This window comes from Puma concolor, chromosome C2, assembly GCF_028749965.1.
Source record: "Puma concolor isolate L17-30 chromosome C2, mPumCon1.1.hap2, whole genome shotgun sequence".
Lineage (NCBI taxonomy): Eukaryota > Metazoa > Chordata > Mammalia > Carnivora > Felidae > Puma > Puma concolor.
Window position 1 is genome coordinate 118,961,926 of NC_141675.1, and position 19,661 is coordinate 118,981,586.

General features: G+C 37.1%; 1 protein-coding gene across 2 annotated transcripts in view; it reads right to left on the reverse strand.

Moving 5' to 3' along the window:
* The window catches only part of CSNK2A2IP (casein kinase 2 subunit alpha' interacting protein), a 538,834-nt gene that overhangs the window by 213,104 nt on the left and 306,069 nt on the right, over positions 1-19,661 (reverse strand). For both annotated transcript variants that reach the window (XR_015240357.1, XR_015240358.1), the window contains exon 2: positions 4,823-4,908. The gene's annotated coding sequence lies outside the window, so the exon portion shown is untranslated. The remainder of the gene's footprint in view (positions 1-4,822; positions 4,909-19,661) is intronic.

Here is a 19,661-nt window from a genome sequence, read left to right on the forward strand (position 1 = left end):
AAAAACACTTGTGACTTCCAGAGATCTGGATAGCGGGTATGTACCAAATTTCTGGAAAATAAATGTTATATATATGTATATATAAATAATTTAGCGGTTTCAAGAGTGGTTTTGCAGATACGCAGTGTTGAAAAGTTGGTTAAAGTAAGACTTCTCAATTTTGGGGGCTATTTGTGTACCCCAAAATTCGTGTGTTAAATCCAAATCCCCAGTGGGATGGTATTAGGAGGCAAGACCTCTAGGACTTGATTAGGTCATGAGAGTGGCGTCCTCATGAATGAGATTAGTGCTTTTATAAAAGAGAACCCAGAAAGCTCCCTTGCTCCATCCACCATGAGAGGACACAGCAAAAAGACAATAATTTATGAGCCAGGAATTCATCTCCTCAGACATGGAATCTGCCAGAGCCTTGATCTTGGACTTCCTGGCCTTCACAACTGTGGGAAATAAATGTTTGCTGTTTAAACCACCCAGTGTACAGCAAACTGAACAAAACCAAGCTTCACGAAAAGAGGGAAAATGACATTTTTTTTCTCAGTCAGCCTCTGAATCTCAAAGTTGTTTTTGTGGCATACCTGTTTATGGAAATTTCATTCATCCACATAAGGTATCATTGAAGAATGTGCATTTCCAAGCAGTCTTGGGAAGTTCTAAAATACAGCAGGCATACTTACCACAAAGTTACACTGGTAAGTTTCATTTATAAGAGAAAATATTATATATCACCTACCCCAAGACTGCCTAAATTATAGATACTGTTAAATTGTAGGGAAATTTAGGTTGGATTTTATTCCGTTTTTTGGACCTATGAGATCTTGGTTGCGTATCTAGCAGTCCATGTTTCCTATCTGCATTGATTGTTAGAAATGGCGGAGAATTTCTAACCACATCTGACTTGGTCAGGTCGCCATGTCTTACGGCCACCAGTTGACCCTTCATGCACATTACCAAGACCTCCCTTTTATACTAAGAGGGAGAGAAACTTAATTTTGCTGGTAGTTGCTATATTGTCTCTCTTCTTGTTTCCTCACATTTTCAATTTTTGAAGAGTAACTTCCTCAGGGGCTCCTATAACCACTAAACCACTCCCCACAGTAAATCCCTTTATTACTGTCTAGCTATATATTATTGGCTCACTTAATTCTATTATTAAATAAGTTCATTTTGTTGGATCAAACCTAATTCCTTGTTCATTTGCTTATCTTTGGAAATGTGAAATCTCTCTATGATTAAAAAAGAAAGAAAAAAAGGGGCTATCTGATTTCTAATTTGGAACAGATAAACAGTTCTTCCAGACTGCTGTATGAAATAAGACAAAATGCCAACACAGAAACCTCTCTCCGTATGTTGTGGTTTATTCCAAAACGACATGGAACCCAATGCTATTCCTCATCAATTAAGATTTAGTGTTTGAATATGCCATGATGTGTTCTCTAACCTTGATGGATTAACTTGAGAGATGTCAAAAGTAGCTGCCAAGTTTAGGGAGGAAAACAAGATAAGATTTATCCATACCAATAGCTCTCTCAATATGTCTGGTTTTTATCACTTGTGTTGCCAAACAATTGTATATTCTAGAATGATCTCAGTGAATAAAGGAAGGAAAAGAGGCACTCTATTTTTTTTGCCAACACTGTTACATATCGGATTATCTGAGCTTTAAAGTTGTGGCAGGACGTGAATAATGACAGGTATGACTACAATGTCAGAAACCCGTATTTTATAGTCCAGGTGGATTATCATAGAACTATGGAATTTTTGTGCTCCAAAGAACGTTAGAGACAATAAAACTGTTCACCTTTTAACATTTTTCCTAAATTTATGTTAGCCCACCAATCAACTGAAATACATCTCTTATATATACAATATTAAGTATAAGACATTTCTTATGTGTCATTTCTTTAAAGTTAACAATTGCTACCTATCACTTGAAGAGGATGACTGAAATGCCTCAAGCAGACCATATATTCTATAGATACAAATGCCAAATGACTCGGATTTGACTCCCAGAACACACTATGTTCCTGTTAGAGTACCTGCCTTTTTTCTTTTTTTTCTTTTAAGTAGGCTTCACGTTTAGTGTGGAGCCCAGCACAGGGCTTGAACTCACAACCCTGAGATCAAGACCTGAGCTGATATCAGGAATCCAGCTCTTAACCTACTGAGCCACCCAGACGCCCCTAGAGTACATAACTTTAAGGAAATAAGATGTTTTTTGTCACTTAACATAATTTCAAAATTCATTAGTGCTAAACATTCTAATTATATTGGAAATTAAAAAAAAAAAAAAGCCTGTTTACATTTAAATATGATGCCAAAATATCAGCTGTCCATCATTCAAACATGTTGGGTTGCAGCACATTTTTCTGGCCCTGAGTGAGAATAGAGTAATAGATTACTCACTTGTTCCTCTTTAGACTTTTTGGATTCAGATTTTTACTCCATTAATATCACCATTTTTATTCCTTTGCTCTCTTTCATTTTATCAATAGGCGTGTGTGTTGGAAAGAATACTTATAGGTGATTAATAGGCTTTTTGAGCACAATTAGTCTGCACAAATCAACAATTTAAATATTATCAGTTTTCACATAATTTTAATGAAAACTATTTTGTAGGGTGTTCCTCATCCACTTCTGAAGCAACTTTCATTGAATCACAGTCTTTGCCTTACCAAAACATTTTGTCTAATCAAACTAGCTGCTATAAATCTAGCTACCTTCACTGCAAGATACCAAAGGCACAGCTGTATTTAAATAATAAAAAAAAAAGTTCAGGGGCGCCTGGGTGGCTCAGTCGGTTAAGTGCCAGACTTCAGCTCAGGTCATGACCTCACAGCTTGTGGGTTCGAGCCCAGTGTAGGGTTCTGTGCTGACAGTTCAGAACCTGGAGCCTGCTTTGGATTCTGTGTCTCCCGCTCTCTCTGCCCTCCCCCTGCACTCTCTCTCTCTCTCTCAAAAATAAATACACATTAAAAAAAATTAAAGAAGATTTCAGCTTCACAACTACCAACTTTGGCAGAATGAAACATGTACTTTTTTCATGGAAATGGACACTCATCTGAATGACCAGTGGAAATTTAAATTCAAAGTGTTTCCAAAATCTGAAAAACATTTCCAATTTAAGATGTATTCCATTGATGCTATACTTTCAAGAATATATGGAAACTGATATGAATCTAAAGTGCCTCTAAAAAAGTCCTTTTTAGCAAAATATATTTTCATTTTAAAATTGACAAGTTTGTCATCTAATTATAAGTTTAATGGTTAAAAAGATTTGTTGTTTTAGGAAATGCTGTTTTATAATACATAAAATTGAAAAACATAAGCAGAATATTTGATGTGTCATTATTATGGAATATTACAAATAATGACAACTGTAACTACATTGCCAGGAAACTTTGATCCTGTAGTTTACTTATTTGTCAGAAGTCAAACTTGAACAATTGCAAACTAAGCAAGACAATACTACTTATGACTCTAAAAAATGTCCGTGATTTAGTATTGATGACTCCTTTTAAAATGATAGTACTCAAATATGAAATAACCAGGGTTCTCCGTTCCAGCGAAATGAATAAACTAGTGTATTGTGGGCAGATACTGTGAAAGTTGTTTCAGACCATATCTATCATTATACCTGCCCCCACCCCTTTCCTTAAAAGGACAGAAGAGAAAACAAAAAGCTATAGTAAAAAACAAGCAATCCGAGGCAAGTGTAACTCTACTTTTACGTAAAAAGCATAATACTAGAGGAACTAAAGTTTAAGTTCAAGGACCTGTTAACATACTGGCATGAACACCCAGTTCATTCTGACTTTCAGACTCTGTTTACCAAGTGGACTCCTGGCTCTAATCATTTTTCCTTCTTCTCTTTATAGTGAAAACTGTATCTCTTACTTTAACTAGGCTCTGATCACTAGTTTCTTTTCAGCAACCTGTCCTCCCTTGATTTCTGCCTTCTCCCAGTCCTTGGATAAGCTTCTTTCTGCAAGGATCTTTATTGTGGCTGTAGTTTAAGGCATTCCTCTCCTGAGTGAGTGTCTCGGGCCCCACAGAAAGTATGGTTTCAACTAATTACTTGGAAAAAGTGGTGTTACCAATTTCCACACCAGTCTAAACAGACATTATATCTTGTCTAACTAGGATCCCTACTATAATTATACTTACTTTAAATATTCAGATACATACATTTGTAAATAAATGGAATATACATGTTATAAATTAAAATAAATATGAATATATTTATTTTATAAACATATGTAAAATTTATAAAATAACTTCAAGGCAATTTCATTTTCACCAAATTAAATATTCTGAAGATCAAGAGACATTAAGTATTAGGCTTTGGTTATTTATGCAGTTTTCTTGCTCGGCTGATCATGACTGAATTTTCTAGAAGTGAGTAGCTGTCTAGATACATAAAATATTCATTATTCTTTTAAGAACTCATGTTTATATCATCATTCCCACCCCCATCTCTTTTAGGAAGTAGTTTTTAGATGAAGCTGCACTTGAAGAATGTTTTAGTATTTTGTTTTCTACACTGTTTGTGGGAAAGTCAAAGAAAATTAAGGCTACGCTGTTTCTTCTTCAGCTGCTAACAGAAGTTTTGAGAGTTTCAAGTGTACTTATATTCTACTCATTAAACAAAAGTTAAAAAAAAAAAACTTTCATGGATATCAAACACTTCTTTTTCTCTTATATAACTGTTTATGTGGAAAACAAACCTTTTGGCAATCTGGACATATGTAGGTGTTGTTTTTTTTTCCTTTTCCTTTAAGTTGAAAAACACATGATAAACATTTGTCATAAATTGTCAGCTTACCTTTCATTCTTGGGTTTGATCCAGCAAGCGCTCTCCATCACAAACTCTTCATCTGGCATATTTAATTGATGACTCTGCAGATAAAGCTGAAAGAAGATGATTTAATAATTCCCTTCATGTTCTAGTCTCAGGTTAAGTTGCCCTTACTTTACATTTATTTCAAATCTTTTTCTTTTCTGTGTAAGAGCCTCTAAGTTTTCCTTCTTTTTCATATGAAAAAAAAATCCTTTACAAACAATTATCTCCTCTTGATTTCTATTTTTCAGTGTACTCTTCAATGTCTTTAAGAGCTTTTGCTTCCTTTTTTTAAAACAATTTTAAAGGGGCTCCAGTTAGCACTTATTTAGCAAACAAACTCTATTAAATGCTTAGTAGGTGCTAAGCACTAGACATAAAAGTATGGCTGAAACAGATGCTTATGTGAAGAACTCATGGTAGATTAGCAATGAAATGAAAAGTGATTTCATTCAAGGAAGACTATACAGTCGAGGAAAACAAAAGAAAAACAAAAACAAAAACTGTTTCCGAATTTCAGAGGCCTGTTTAAAAATTAAGGATCAGTCACTTTAAATGTACATGATACTGGCCATGTCCCTTATTCTCTCTGAATCATTACAGTGTAATCTGTAAAACTGCCCCCTACAGAAGAAAAGAGAGTAAGGATCTTTCGCTATAGGTAGTGCTTTGTCCATTATCCATGATTCTTAGGTGCGTATTCAGAAGACAAATGGAAAAGCAGTTTAAAAATGTGCATTTCTAAAGGAGCTTGTGAGAAGAATAGAAAAAATTCCTGCACTAAGATGAATGTAACAAAAAAGAACAATGTGCAGTTACACTATAACCCCAGTGGAGTGGCCCCTTTTCTTCAGGGTTATACCCACTGCAATTAAAATCGCCTGGATGTACCACAAGCAAGTATAAGACTCTGAAAGGCAGAAACAAGAATGTGGATTGTCTAGGGACCGTGGAACTTGAGGAGTAACATGGCGGTGGGTCCCTTGGGTTTCCTGATCGTCTCCAGAGTGCTGGAGAGGATTCCAACCCAGAACCTCCAACAGGCAAGGACAAAAACAAACAAACAAGCAAAAAACCTACAAGCAAAGATTGTTTCCTGAAGAGACCTAACAGAACAGAAAACCACTTTTGGAAATACCCACTGTACTATAGCCAAATACCAACAGAACCCTTTCCTTCATGGTTGCTGTGGGGCTGAACATGTACTTTTTTCATGGAGATGGACACTCATCTGAATGACCAGTAGAAATTTGCATTCAAAGTGTTGATCTTCCAACACTTCCACACCAAATTCGTTGGTCTTCCACCCTACGCCCCCTTCACCCAAACAGAAGATTAGCTCCCCGTTTGTTCCAGCCAACATCACTGGTCTCTCTCTGACTGACCAGTGGTGTTGGCAGGAACAAATGGGGAACTAATCTTCCGCCCCCCACCTGGTGGAAGGAGGTACTGCTCCAATTCTCCTGCTGCCTGTGTTGGCAAACCAAGTAGGAAGTTGATTTTCCACCCATTCTTTTTTTTTTCCCCCTGTAAAACTAAAATAATAGACCAAAGGCTGAATACTGTTTTCATACACTATACTGCCTGCCACCGGCTTAACTTTTTAAAATCTATTTCTTCTGATTTCACCACTTAAGGCCTTTTTACACTACGCTCTAACATTAGCAATAACCTTGCTATATTTTCTAAAACGCTACTTTATTTCCTTCTGCAACACCTTTCTCATTCTTTCTATTAAAACAAGCAAACAACAACAAAAATCAAACTTCCCTAACTAAAAGTGAAGTGCTATAAGAGTTTCCACTAAAACAATCTGTCCAAAATGCTGATTTTAAATTATTTATAGATTTATAGTAATTTTTGCTTCAAGCTTACTATATTTTAGAAATGGATGTATATCTGTACTTGCTTTTATGTCTATAAATGTTATTAACAGCAGATTTAAGTTTAGAAGCATAAGTAATATATCAGAGCAACACTGGGAACTTAGAAATTAATATTTGGTGCTATCAAGAATAAACAAGTGCATTTCTATTTTTACATTTTTGAGGAACCTCCATACTGTTTTCCATAGCAGCTACGCCATTTTACATTCCCACCAACAATGTACAAAAGTTCCCTTTCTTCACATTCTCACCAACACTTGTTATTTATTTTATTTTATTTTTTAAATAACAGGCATCCTAACAGATCTGAGGTGGTATCGGATTGTGGTTGTGATTTGGCATTTTCCTAATGATTAGTAACTCTGAGCACCTTTTCATATATTTCAGTCTGTTTTTATGCCAATATTGTACTGTTTTAATAATTTAAAATAATTCCATATGATCCAGCAATTCCACTTCTGGATATATATCCAAAAGAATTGAAATCAGGATCTCAAAGAGGTAGCCACATTTCAATGTTTACTGCAATATCAATCATAGCAACCAACCTAGAAAAACAACATAAATGTCCATCAATGAATAAAAGAACCTCAAAATGTGGTATATATGTACAAGCGAGTATTATTCAGTGATAAACAGAAGAAAATTCTGTGATATGCCACAATATGGACGAGCCTAGAGGATTGTATGCAAAGTGAAATAGGCCAGTCATAGAAGGACAAATACTATATGATTCTACTTATAAGGTTTCTAAAATAATCAACCTCATCAAAACAGTGCAATGGTGGTTGCCCAGGGCTGGGGGCAACTGAGGAGCTGGTGTTTTACACGTATGAAGTTTCAGTTATGCAACGTAAGTTATAGAGATTTGCTGTACGACATCGTGCCTGCAGTTAACAATACTGTATTATGTACTCGAAAGTTTATTAAGAGGGTAGATCTCATGTTGTTGCCACAATTAAAAATAAATAAATAAGTGAAAGTGGTGTGTGTTTTTTTGTTTTTTTTTTTAAGACTAAATAAGTAGAGTATACTAGGGGTGCCTCAATGGCTCAGTTGGTTAAACCTCGGACTTCGGCTGAGGTCATGATCTCACAGTTCTGGGTTCGAGTCCCACGTCAGGCTCAGGCCTAGAGCCTGCTTCAGATTCTATGTCTCCTTCTCCCTCTCTGCCCCTTTCCCACTCATGCTCTGTCTCTCTCTCTCTCTCTCTCTTTCTCTCTGAGAGATGAACAAACATTTAAAAAATCTTTAGAATGTACTAAAAAAGTGCCTTAAATTGTAATTCTAGGTAGGACCGTGGCCACACCATTTTCGCAATGTCATTTTAACTTAAACTCAGAAATGCTGGAGAAAGGTGTTGCTGATAATTTTCATCTCAGTTTTTCACTTCGCGATACAGTTAATAAACATCAATAGATACTAAAAATGTCATCTCCTTCATACAGATTTGGTCTTTTTTTTAAGAAATATTATTTTAAAAATATTTTGTTTAATTTTTTTAAACTATATGATTTTTGTACAAAGTGTGTTTCATCTATACATTATGGAATTTCACTGAAGGTTTAAAAAGATTCTGTTCAACTTATAAGAATTCTTCATATAAACAAATTACTGTGGAAATTTAAACATATACATCATTTATAATGTGATTAGCTATTTGCAAGCTGATAGGTTTGCAAGTACCCCAGATTGGATTTCCTTGGCTTCCCTCAGTTGACTTTACTGTGTCTCATATCAAAGCACATAGCTTTTTATCTCACCCCTATTTCACAGGGTCAAGAATTGATATTAACCCTTTTCCAAATGAACAACTACAACTAAAAAGTCACATAGCAAAAATATGTCCACAGGATATAAAGAAAGGTAGAAGGGTAAAAGGGTAGAAGGGTGGCTTTTTTGAGAAATAACCAAGTGGGAAAAAAATGATATTTTTAGATTCCTAAGTATCTTGAAAGAGAAAAAAAAAAAAAAAACAAAGCAAGAACAAATGATAGGCTCTTGCCTGGAACTGACACTTGCACCAAAAGGAAAATGCAATGAAGAAAATGAAAAGCTGCTCAGTGACCTTTCCTTTAATGCACCAAAGATAAGGTTTGCTTGTTCTTTCTAATAATGTGGCTGGTAAAATAAGAATTCTTATACTTGACACTCTTCAGTTTCTCCTATTGTACAGAGAATTGCATATTACCTTTCAGTGTTTTAAATATAAAATATAAAAAAAAAATCTTTGTGGCAATCATAGTTTTAGCTACTTAAATCCCATTCACTTATAAATCTGATGACACACAAACTGTTATCCTACTAAAGCGAAATGAAGGATCGGAGAGAGAGAGAGATGATGGAGCTCCCCAAGAAAAACACATGGATCGGTACCTGGGTTCCCAGAGCTCCAAGGATAGTGCAGAAGGTGGCAAAGAAGGAAGAGAATTCAGAGAGAAAGAGGATTCCTTAATTACACTTGATGCAAGATGTTCACCAATGCTCCAGGGAAAAAAAGAATAAAAGTAGTAGTAATAATAATAAGAGCTATGGTACAATAAAAACGACTGCTAACAAATACTAAGCACTCCCTTTCTCTTAGGCACTGTATTCTAAACAATTTATTTCCTTTAATTCTTTCAATAACTCTAGTTCTAGGGTTTCGAATAATGAAATTAAGGCATAGGAAGGTTGAAAAGTTTATTTAAGATTACACAATTATCAGGTAGCAGCAATGGGCTCCAAACTAAGGCAATCTGGTGTTTGAATCTATGCTTTTTACCAGTATATTATATTGTGTTTACTGAGATCTAAATATCAAAACACTTAATTTTTTCCCTCAGTAAATGCTACATAATTAAATCCATAAGATGGGTACATTCTTTACATTTGTTTAAAATATTGATATATAAGTTACAAGTAAAATAAGCCTTTAGTTTACACAGGGACTATTTATCTAGAGTTTCTTCCATAAAGTCAACTGCGGTTAAAATATTCTGGTCCTATATTGAACACCAGGCTGATTAAATTGTCCTGCACAGAATGCCTGAATGTAATACCTTCCTTCAAGACAATGCCACATGCACAGATTTGTGCTCTTGGAAATTGTAAGTGACTCAGTGATAACTGCTAAATTATACAGTGAATTTTTCGGAAATGTTCCATTTTCATATAGTCAATCTCCAATGGGTTGCAACAGGATTACCAGTAGTAGATTATGTAAACTTGTTAATATCTCTCATTCTTACACTCAGAGGAATGCATTTCTCAATGCTTATTGTTTAAAACATAAAATCAATAATACATTGCTGAAACCATCTGATATGTATTCCCTGTAGTGCTTTATTAATGCTACTTTTATTCATCCTGTATGCAAAATAGAAGTGATTGCTTGTTATACAGTTATCCTTTGTTGCTTATCATACTTCTTAAAAGCTTGCTCATCCTGTGCGAATCAATAAAAAATAGTGTATCACAAATACCACATTAAAATAATTGCTGTTTTTCATAGAAAAAATTAATTATCTGAAATATTTGGATTTTATTTCTTTATTTCTTTCATTTCCTCTTCTTCAAAAGAAAAATTAAAAAATAATCAAAGCATTTCTTGCCAGGACTCAGGGATTCTGAAGGCTCTCATATTTCATGAACACTATTATATTGATCTTTTCCAAGACACATTCACATTATGACTTATTTTTCACTATTAACTGTTCTACCTGATAGATTAAAATTATCCATACCACCACATTCCATATATTTTCTATGGTTAAAAGACCGGAGGGGTGCCTGGGTGGCTCAGTTGGTTAAGTGTCTGACTCTTTTTTTTTTTTTTTTTTAATTTTTTTTTTTTCAACGTTTATTTATTTTTGGGACAGAGAGAGACAGAGCATGAACGGGGGAGGGGCAGAGAGAGAGGGAGACACAGAATCGGAAACAGGCTCCAGGCTCTGAGCCATCAGCCCAGAGCCCGACGCGGGGCTCGAACTCACAGACCGCGAGATCGTGACCTGGCTGAAGTCGGACGCTTAACCGACTGCGCCACCCAGGCGCCCCAAGTGTCCGACTCTTGATTTCAGCTCGCGTTATGACCTCATGGTTTGTGAGATTGAGGCCCACATCAGTCTCTGTACTGACAGCATGGAGCCTGCTTGGGATTCATTCTCTCTCTCTCTCTCTCTCTCTCTCTCTCTCAATAAAAAAAATTTAAAAAAAATCTTTTAAAAAAGCCAATAATAATAAAATTTGCATGACATTTTACACTTTACACAGCTTTTTTACAACCTATTCACAACACTTCTAGATAGATCCAGTACGATTTTCAGGTTTCCACAAATGTGTCCTCATTACATCCACAAACTGGCTTCCATCTATTCTTACTCCAGTTAAGTTAGCCTGCAGAATACTTTTTCTAGCGGCGCCTGGGTGGCTTAGATGGTTAAGCTCCAGATTCTTTCTCCCTCTCTCTCTGCCCCTCCCCCACGCCCATGCACCCCGAGCTCACTCACACTCTCACTCAAAATAAATACATAAAATTTAAGAAAAAAGAAAAAAAAAAAAACCACTCTTTCTATAGAGCTACTAACTTCCCTTTTGCATATGCCATGCCCTATGCCTACTATTTTTACCTTTATACCAAATATTTCCTGTCACTTAAGACCCAGTTCAGATATCTCCTCTTCTACAAGAATTTGCCTATTTCCTCCATTTGCTAGTGATATATTTCCCTCTTCTGGATTGCTAGAGCATATTATCTCTTACGGTGTGTTCCCTGCTCTCTTATTTAAAATTAATGAGATATATGTATTATCTCACCTTTACATGGTAGACTTATTAAGCACAGCATTCTGTTCTTTTTCTTTCCTCCTCTAGAAGCATCTAGCATAGTACACATTGTAGGAATTCCAAATATTTATGTGGAAAGAATAAACTTTCAGAAAAAAATACATAGACAAAAATGCATCTCACAGCTGTGGGAGAACTCAACCTAGGAATTCGGACTCTTAAACTTTTATGTGGAAAAGACATAATGCTAGATGACCACTAAAAGCCAAAGTATTACCATGTTCTAAAATCAAACCACTCTGGGGCGCCTGGGTGGCTCAATCAGTTAAGCGTCCGACTTCAGCTCAGGTCACGATCTCGCGGTTCATGAGTTTGAGCCCCTCGTCGGGGTCTGGGCTGATGGCTCAGAGCCTGGAGCCTGTTTCCGATTCTGTGTCTCCCTCTCTCTCTGCCCCTCCCCCGTTCATGCTCTGTCTCTCTCTGTCCCAAAAATAAATAAACGTTAAAAAAAAAATTAAAAAAATAAAATAAAATAAAGCCACTCTACCCTCAAGCTTAGTGCAATCATTTTATCTGGAACATATCTGGATCTCACGATTTGTAGCTGCAAATTCATGCTTTGAATTCCCTTCTTCGTTCTGCTTTCATTATTTGTCATGTACTTTCTTAGATTTCTTTGGGGTATGGTATTTTTAACATTATTTCACCTTAAAATTTGCATGTCAATCTAAAACCCTCCTTGAATGGCTGAATCAAATATATGCAAATGAACAAAAGTATAAACAAAAAAACTATTTCCGAAGTAGTCATTGGAGATATTGTTAATAGAAAATAGAGGAATTGATGTAATTATCCTGACCTTAATTTTGGTTTTCAACATATTCCATTTGAGTGTAGCATGTATTTCTTTCAACGTTGATCAGAAATCTGAAATACTATAAAATCTTTAAGCTCGGACAAAACTGTAAAGAAATGGTGTTATAATTAGAACAAAACATATTTTGAACTGGAAATCTACTGGGCTTTTGGGCTTGAGTTGGAAGTCCATATTTTCTGCTTCATATCATTATTAGAGCGTGCATTAGCTGCACCCTTTTATAAGCCGGCCTTTTTTTTTCTAGGAACCACTGGTGCTTTTAAATCATTCTTTTCAAGGAACTCATGCAATTGCCACACTTTGTAGGCAACAACTGTAATTCTAAAACGTGTCCAAATCTGTCACAGATCTGCTTTATTATTTAGTTAAACTTGAAAATAAAAGATATTTTCTCTCTATCCAAAGGCATTTTTGTAGAAGAAATTACATACAAACACACAACACAAAAGAAACTGAACGAGAAAAGAAAATTGACATTTTGATTTGTGGACTCTCCAGTAGGTCTATCATTCATCCAGAAAAATATCACTATTGTCACTCTTCTCAGGCAGGGAGACTAATTGGTGCAGCTGTGGCAGAACACTGTCTGCAGGGAAAGCCGCCTTGCAAAGAAATGGAACACGCTAAAGGACTTGCAGGTGTTACGAATTGAGTCTCAAAGATGAGACTCTGTCTGATTAAAAGGAGCTAAAGATGTATAGACCTGTCTTTCTAAACACGGAGTTACTAATATGCTTTTTTGTCTGGATGACAGTTCATTTGTGGAGCAAATATTTTTGAATTTGTGCTCTGTACAAAGCAGTGTGCTACTTACTTCCTTTAGCTTAACAAGCAAACCAAATTTGACGTGTTGGAAAAGATGGTGGAGAATCAACATGGAAATGAACTCACTCCCTGAGTCATGCAAGGCCTTGTTTTGGTTTTCTTTTTTGTGATCTGGCTCCCATCGAAGTCATTCTAGAATCCATAAAGGTGATAGTGACAGGTAACATTTACCAAGGTGCAGAAAGGCGAAATCATTTGCCCAAGGTCAAATGCAGGCTTCCAGATCTCCAGTTCTGTGGAACATTGACTTTACCCGAATCTGTGAACCAGTCAGATAAGAGTGCATGGCCACAGCATCCTCTTACACTACTTCGGTGCTTTAATAAGAATTATGATGTATGCTTTCAGGATAGTGGGATCTTGTCCACCAGCCCGGAGGCCAGGTGAGAGAAGGAGTAAGATCAGTCCTTCACTGCAATGCAAGAGGTTGGGAATTTTCCTAGAAGCAAGAAAAAGTCTTAGAACCCATATTTTCCACCTAAAAGATTGATTTATCCACCATTCCTCCTGGCGTTTGAAAGGAAAACATTGCATATAAAATAAGAAAGCTTATCATTTGGGCAATCTTGAGGGTTTTTTTGTTTTGTTTTGTTTTTTAAGCTCTGGAAGTTTCAGTTTTTATCAGTATCCTCGGACTACCTTTATCAATGCATGTCTTACGCTGTACTTATTTTCTTTCTTAGCTAAGTGTTCTTAAGGACAGGAAGCATGTTTTATTTATCCGTGTAAGTCTGAAGCCTGCACCAGGACATCTCAAACATTAGATGATAAATGACCATCAAATCAAAGAATAACACAAGGATAAAATATTCTCCTTATCTACCTCATGGAATTACTATAAATATTAAATGGAAACATTGTGAAAACACTGTAAAACTTTTAAAAGCTATGTAATATAAGTGAGCATAACACATGCTTATAAAATCATTATGTTAAATGTGACTTATCTGTTCACATCATTCTTATAAAAAAACTGATAAGGGAGGTATTATTGTTATCCCCGTTTTAAGGATGTGAGAGCTGAGCCACAGAGAGATGGACAAAAATGCCCAACGCAACTTAACCAGTACTTGCTAAAGCTAGGATGTGAGCTCCTCCAGTCCAAAACCAGAACCTGTGCTCTTAACCAATGCCTATTATTGCAATCAGGTTGATTTATATATTGCTTATCAATGTCTCTATGTTTCTCAATTAAAATATCAAATGGCTAAAAAAAGAATGTAGTTGATGAAGGCTTATGTTGAGATGACCCCTGAGATGTGAGTCAGGCAGACCCACCAAACGCTCATTACCCTACTCTTGCTGCATAATCTTAAACTTCTCACTGAATATACCACAGACTTGGTTTCCTCATCTGTGAAATGGATGTAAGATTTATGTATGAGATTAATCTACAGGTTTTATTATATGGCACCTAGTAGGACTTCAGTAATACATAGGTGCCATTATTATTATCATTTTTGTTATTATCTTTCTTTTTTCTTTCTTCCTTTCTTTCATGCTTTATGTACTAATTCTTTCAACACTTATGGATTGTGCACCTACTGTGTGTCAAGTACTGGGGATGCATAGGAGAATAAAACAGATCAACACAGTTTTGCACATAGAGCTTACCAGCTAGTAGAAAGAGATATGGAGAAAAATATAAAGCAGGCAAGTTGCATAGGGTGTCCCAGGAGAGAGGGGGTATTAATTTTAGTAAGGTGGTAAGAACAGATTGCACTAAAAAAGGGACCTTTCAAAGAACACTTGAAAGAGATAAGAGAGGGAAATCATGTGAAGATCCTAAAGAACAGCATTTTGGGCAGAGGGTAGAGCAGGTATAAGAGGGCTGGGGTGGGATCTTGGCTTGTTTGAAGAACAGCAAGAAAGCCACTGTGGATGGAGTCGTCTGAGGGAAGGGGACGGAAATAGGACTGAGGTCAGGGAATTAGAGTCCATTGTAAGCATTTTGAGTTTTATCCCAAGTCAAGTAGGGCACTACTGAAGTATTTTGAGAAGAACACAGCCATAAGCTGATAACTTGGGCTGGCATATTAAGTAGGCAGAGATGGTGGAGAAGGAGGGTGATGGCAAGAAGCCAATTTGGAAGCTTTTGCAATAACCCTGCTGAGAGATAATAATTTCTTGGGCCAGACTTTATGGCAATGGGGAAGTTGAGGACAACCACTTAGGTCATGCTGACATTTGACTCCTTCCATTGGCCCCAAAGCAACGAGACAACGTGAAGGCAGATTTTGAGAAGGGTAAGAGGCATCTGGCATCACCTCAGATGAATTATTTGCACAGTGTACAAGCAAGAGAAGTGGTTACCTTCTAGCTAAGGGGATTAGGTCGCTTATACTGTCCAGAAGGTTCAGAGAAATTCGGATGTTCTGGGTTCTCAAACACATCAAACTGCTCCCAACCTGGGTCTCTTTCTCTGTCAGAGTCCTGAATGTAGCATGGAAGACTTGCCAGGATTATAAATTCAGTTTACTTGGAAACTTTGTTATTCTCAAAATTTGATCCGGGGCCTCATTTTTAGCACAACCTGCTCTCTGGCTACAGGAGATGAGGGTGTTTTACATACTGCTGTCAAAGTCTTCTGATTCCCACACTGTGCCCTGAGCTGATAGCTGGCTGATTTGGTTTTATTAGTTCCTTCCTTCCGTGAATCAAAGGCACTTAAGAACAACCAATCACCTCCATAGTCCTTATAACTACCACTACCCTCGCAAAAGTAGCTATTTCGGAGCAATAATAATTATAAGGACTGGAGTGATAGCCGGAGACTCTAGATGGAAAAGGAGGAAGTGAAGCAGTTCTGACTTATCATCAAGCAAGCTATCCCTACAACTAACTAGACCTTAATCTCACTGGAAAACTCTGGAAGCTGATGTAGAATTCATCTCCCAGAGTTAACCCAGCAGGAGAACAACAAACTGAGGTATTTACACAGACTCCCACTAGTCACTGGTTCCAGGCTTCTCCTTGAGACGTTCATTCTCTGGCACTTACTTCCTGATATGCCCATGGTACAATGAAATGAAGCCACTTGAGAAAGGCTTCAGGCAATGAGTTACAGATGCTGGTAACTTGAAGTCAGTCTGTTGTGCACTACAACAGTAAGGTCCCAGGTATGTGGGCAGGGCAGGGCACTGACAGTGTCTAGCATGGCATTCTACTTTTGATGAACATCTGGGTAGCCTCTAGGTTTTTGCTTTTCTGATTCATGCTGCTGGGAACATTCTTGTACATGCCTTTTAGTGAGCACATGTGTGTGATTATATTGGGCATCTATCTGGAACAGCAATTACTGGTCGTGGAGTATACATTATGTTCAGCATCTTAGATACTATCAAACGTTTCTCTAAAAGTGTTATACCAATTCACACTCTCAGGACAGTACGGGAGAATTGCCCTTCTTCCATGTTGTTGGTAACAATTGATACTTTCTGTCTTTTCTCATTTTAGCCATTTTTTTGGAATGTGTTATTGCACATGTAGGGTTCTTATTTGCTTTTCACTGACTATTAATGAAATTGTGTGTCTTTTCACATTTGAAAATGGCACACCTCTATTGCAAAGTGCCTATTCAAATAAGTATCTTTAATTGAACAATGGTGTGCTATAATTTTTATTTTCTTTTTTAATTCATCATATTTCTATATTCTTTACATCTATCAGTGTTTTACCTATAGCTATAATGTATTCATTTTATCCATCCAATATCATGCTGTACCACATAGTGTTCATCCAGTCCCATAGAGGTGGGCACAAATTTAGCTTCCTTTCTTTCCCTCATTCTCTCACTCTCTCTCTCTCTCTCTCTGATGAAAATGATGTGAAAAACCATCCTCATTCACGATTTCTTTTGACCGGTGTGAGCGTTCCTTTGGGTTACATCCCAAGAACAGGAATACCTGTATTGTGAGCTATATGCCAACTAACATTCAAAGAATGCTGTGAATTTAAAAGTAGCAATTTCACGTTCCCCATGAAGCACCTGAGTGTTCATATTTTCTCATATCTTTGGCCAGGCCCTTCTAGTTTTCAATTTCCTCATTGTTGCTTCAAATTTCTATTGTTTGCTTTCAATTTCCTCATTGTTGCTTTTTTTCTGATTACTGGTAAACTTGAGCATCTCTCCCTCTGTGTATTGATAGAATAGCCTCATAACAGGTAATGTAATACAAGTATGAAGCAGGTTTACTGGAGAAGTTCTTATGCAGAAGTTGATTATATGTAGTCTCCTGAGTCCTCACTAGCCCACTAGCCTAGTACAGCTGGGCATAATGTAGCTAGCACATTGTAGCTTGTGCTCCAAGAAATTCCATTAACCTTCTTCTTCACATGTTTACTGGGAAATTGGGAGGAGACAGAAAGCACCTGATTAATTATGTAATGTTGAGAATCAGAAGATCTTGACCTTCCCATTCTTGGAGGTGTCCTTACTGGTGAAAGGAAGAGCTTGACTTCCTGAGTCTATAGGAATTTGATTCCCAGTGCTGGTATTAGAAGGAGACCTTGTGGACTCTTGTACTGAACCAGTTGATTACTATGCTAGCTGAGTGGGAAGCTTCTTGGGTCATCCATCCATCCATCCATCTACCCATCTATCCAACTAATGCCCCTGCATCTTCTTATTCACCAACTGGTCCCTAGGAGAAGAATGGGTTAAACAAAAATTTTCCCATCAGGAAATTAATTGAACTTCCAGTGAAGCGTCTAGCTTCTCTTGAAAATCATGGAGATGATATTCTATAATCATGGAGGCAACAAAATTATTAAAATTCTCAGAAGGATATGTGAAGCTTATCTAAACCACTTGGCTATGAAGCCCAAGCTGGAGAAACAAGAAAAACTACTAGGATCAAATTAGGAATGGCTCAGTGTTATTTTTTTTAATATCCTTTAAATGAAAGCCCATATATTCTTTATTAACCTAAGAATGCTGCTGACAGTGCAAGAAATCTGTGTGGACACTGTCATCTTGTACCTCCTCACCCCTTGTTCTTGAGTCATCATGAAGGATCAGACAGCTCCCTCCAGAGAGCAAACAATATTATATCTCAGTGAAAGGCAAGAGAGAGTCTGCCTACTCCAGACAAAACAAGTCCTAGGGGACAAAAAGTGTTGTTTTGAGATTAAATCATGTTTTCAACCAGTATTGATTACCTCCTGCTGTGGGCATATAGCTTTTCTGCTATTTAAGATGGAGGTAATGTTTTTAGTTGCATTAAGGAGGGTAGAGAAAATTGTAGCCATGGCTTTTGCAGTAAGCTCTGCTATTTGGAGTAGTTGCCAAGACATTAGCAGAGGTATATCATTCTTCTAATGAGGAAAGGCTGATGTAATTTGTGTGGCTGATGAAACATGAAGGTGAAAGGCAAAGGCAAATGGGCTAACAAGGCTGTAACAGCCCTCAGGAAGGTGTGCTTGTCTAGGAATCACTAGGAATTGTGTAGGGAAGAGAATGGGATCTGACATGGTCCCCCACGTCTTGGTCAGTGTTTAGGGACTCTTTGCAACATCACTATAAGCCACCCACTGAGACGTTCATAGGTAGGTGTTTAGGCTGGTCATATTTGTAATGAGAAATGAGAAAGATCATTGATGACCACGTTTTCCCCAAGATCCCAAGGTCAGATGTGTTCATGTATTAATTGTTCTTTGGGAAACACCTTGAGTGCTTGTCCTTCCTCGCAGCCATACACTCTGCAGAAAACTGATAGGCACCATTCTGCCTACCATGATGAGCTGTGTGAAGAAAAATGAGGACTGCAGGGGGAAGGGAATGTGTAGTGAAAGCATGAAAATGATAGTGATATCTGTCACTTCCAGAGAGATGGATTCACACATCTCACAGGGGATGATATGCTACTATCCTGGAAGCAAGAGGACCCAAAAATCACTTCTAGCATCTTCATCCAGTCATCCTCAATCCATGCAATCCAAATCCCCATCTCTCCACTGGGGGTCAAGGTGCCTATGAATAAAGGGGAAGGAAGAATGAATGCTGAGATACAAAATCGTTAAATTTCCTACAACTCAGACAAAAATATGGTATTGTGTAGCATTAAAAGGAAAATAAAATAGAAGAAAGGGGGAGACTCTTCATAGACTAAAATGGAATGATCTCCAAGATGTGCTAGGTTAAAAGGGCAAAATGCAGAAATATGTTATACTTGTGTTAAATATATAAAAATATATAAAACTCCTCATAATGTTGTATAGAGATACAAGGATACTGATTTATCAGATGGACTTTCATTTCTTTGTTCCTATGTCTGATGGCCAGAGGCCTAGGAGCTTCATCCGGGTAGAAAATCCTCACAGTGTATGCCAATGCTCAACTGTTTTTAATTCAATCCCCCATTGGCAGCAGAAGTCATTGCAGGAGAGGCTGGTGTAGATAACCTTTGAAAGTCATCCCATTACTCAATGGTATTTGCTTCCCATGTATAATGGTGACAAGAACCACCAA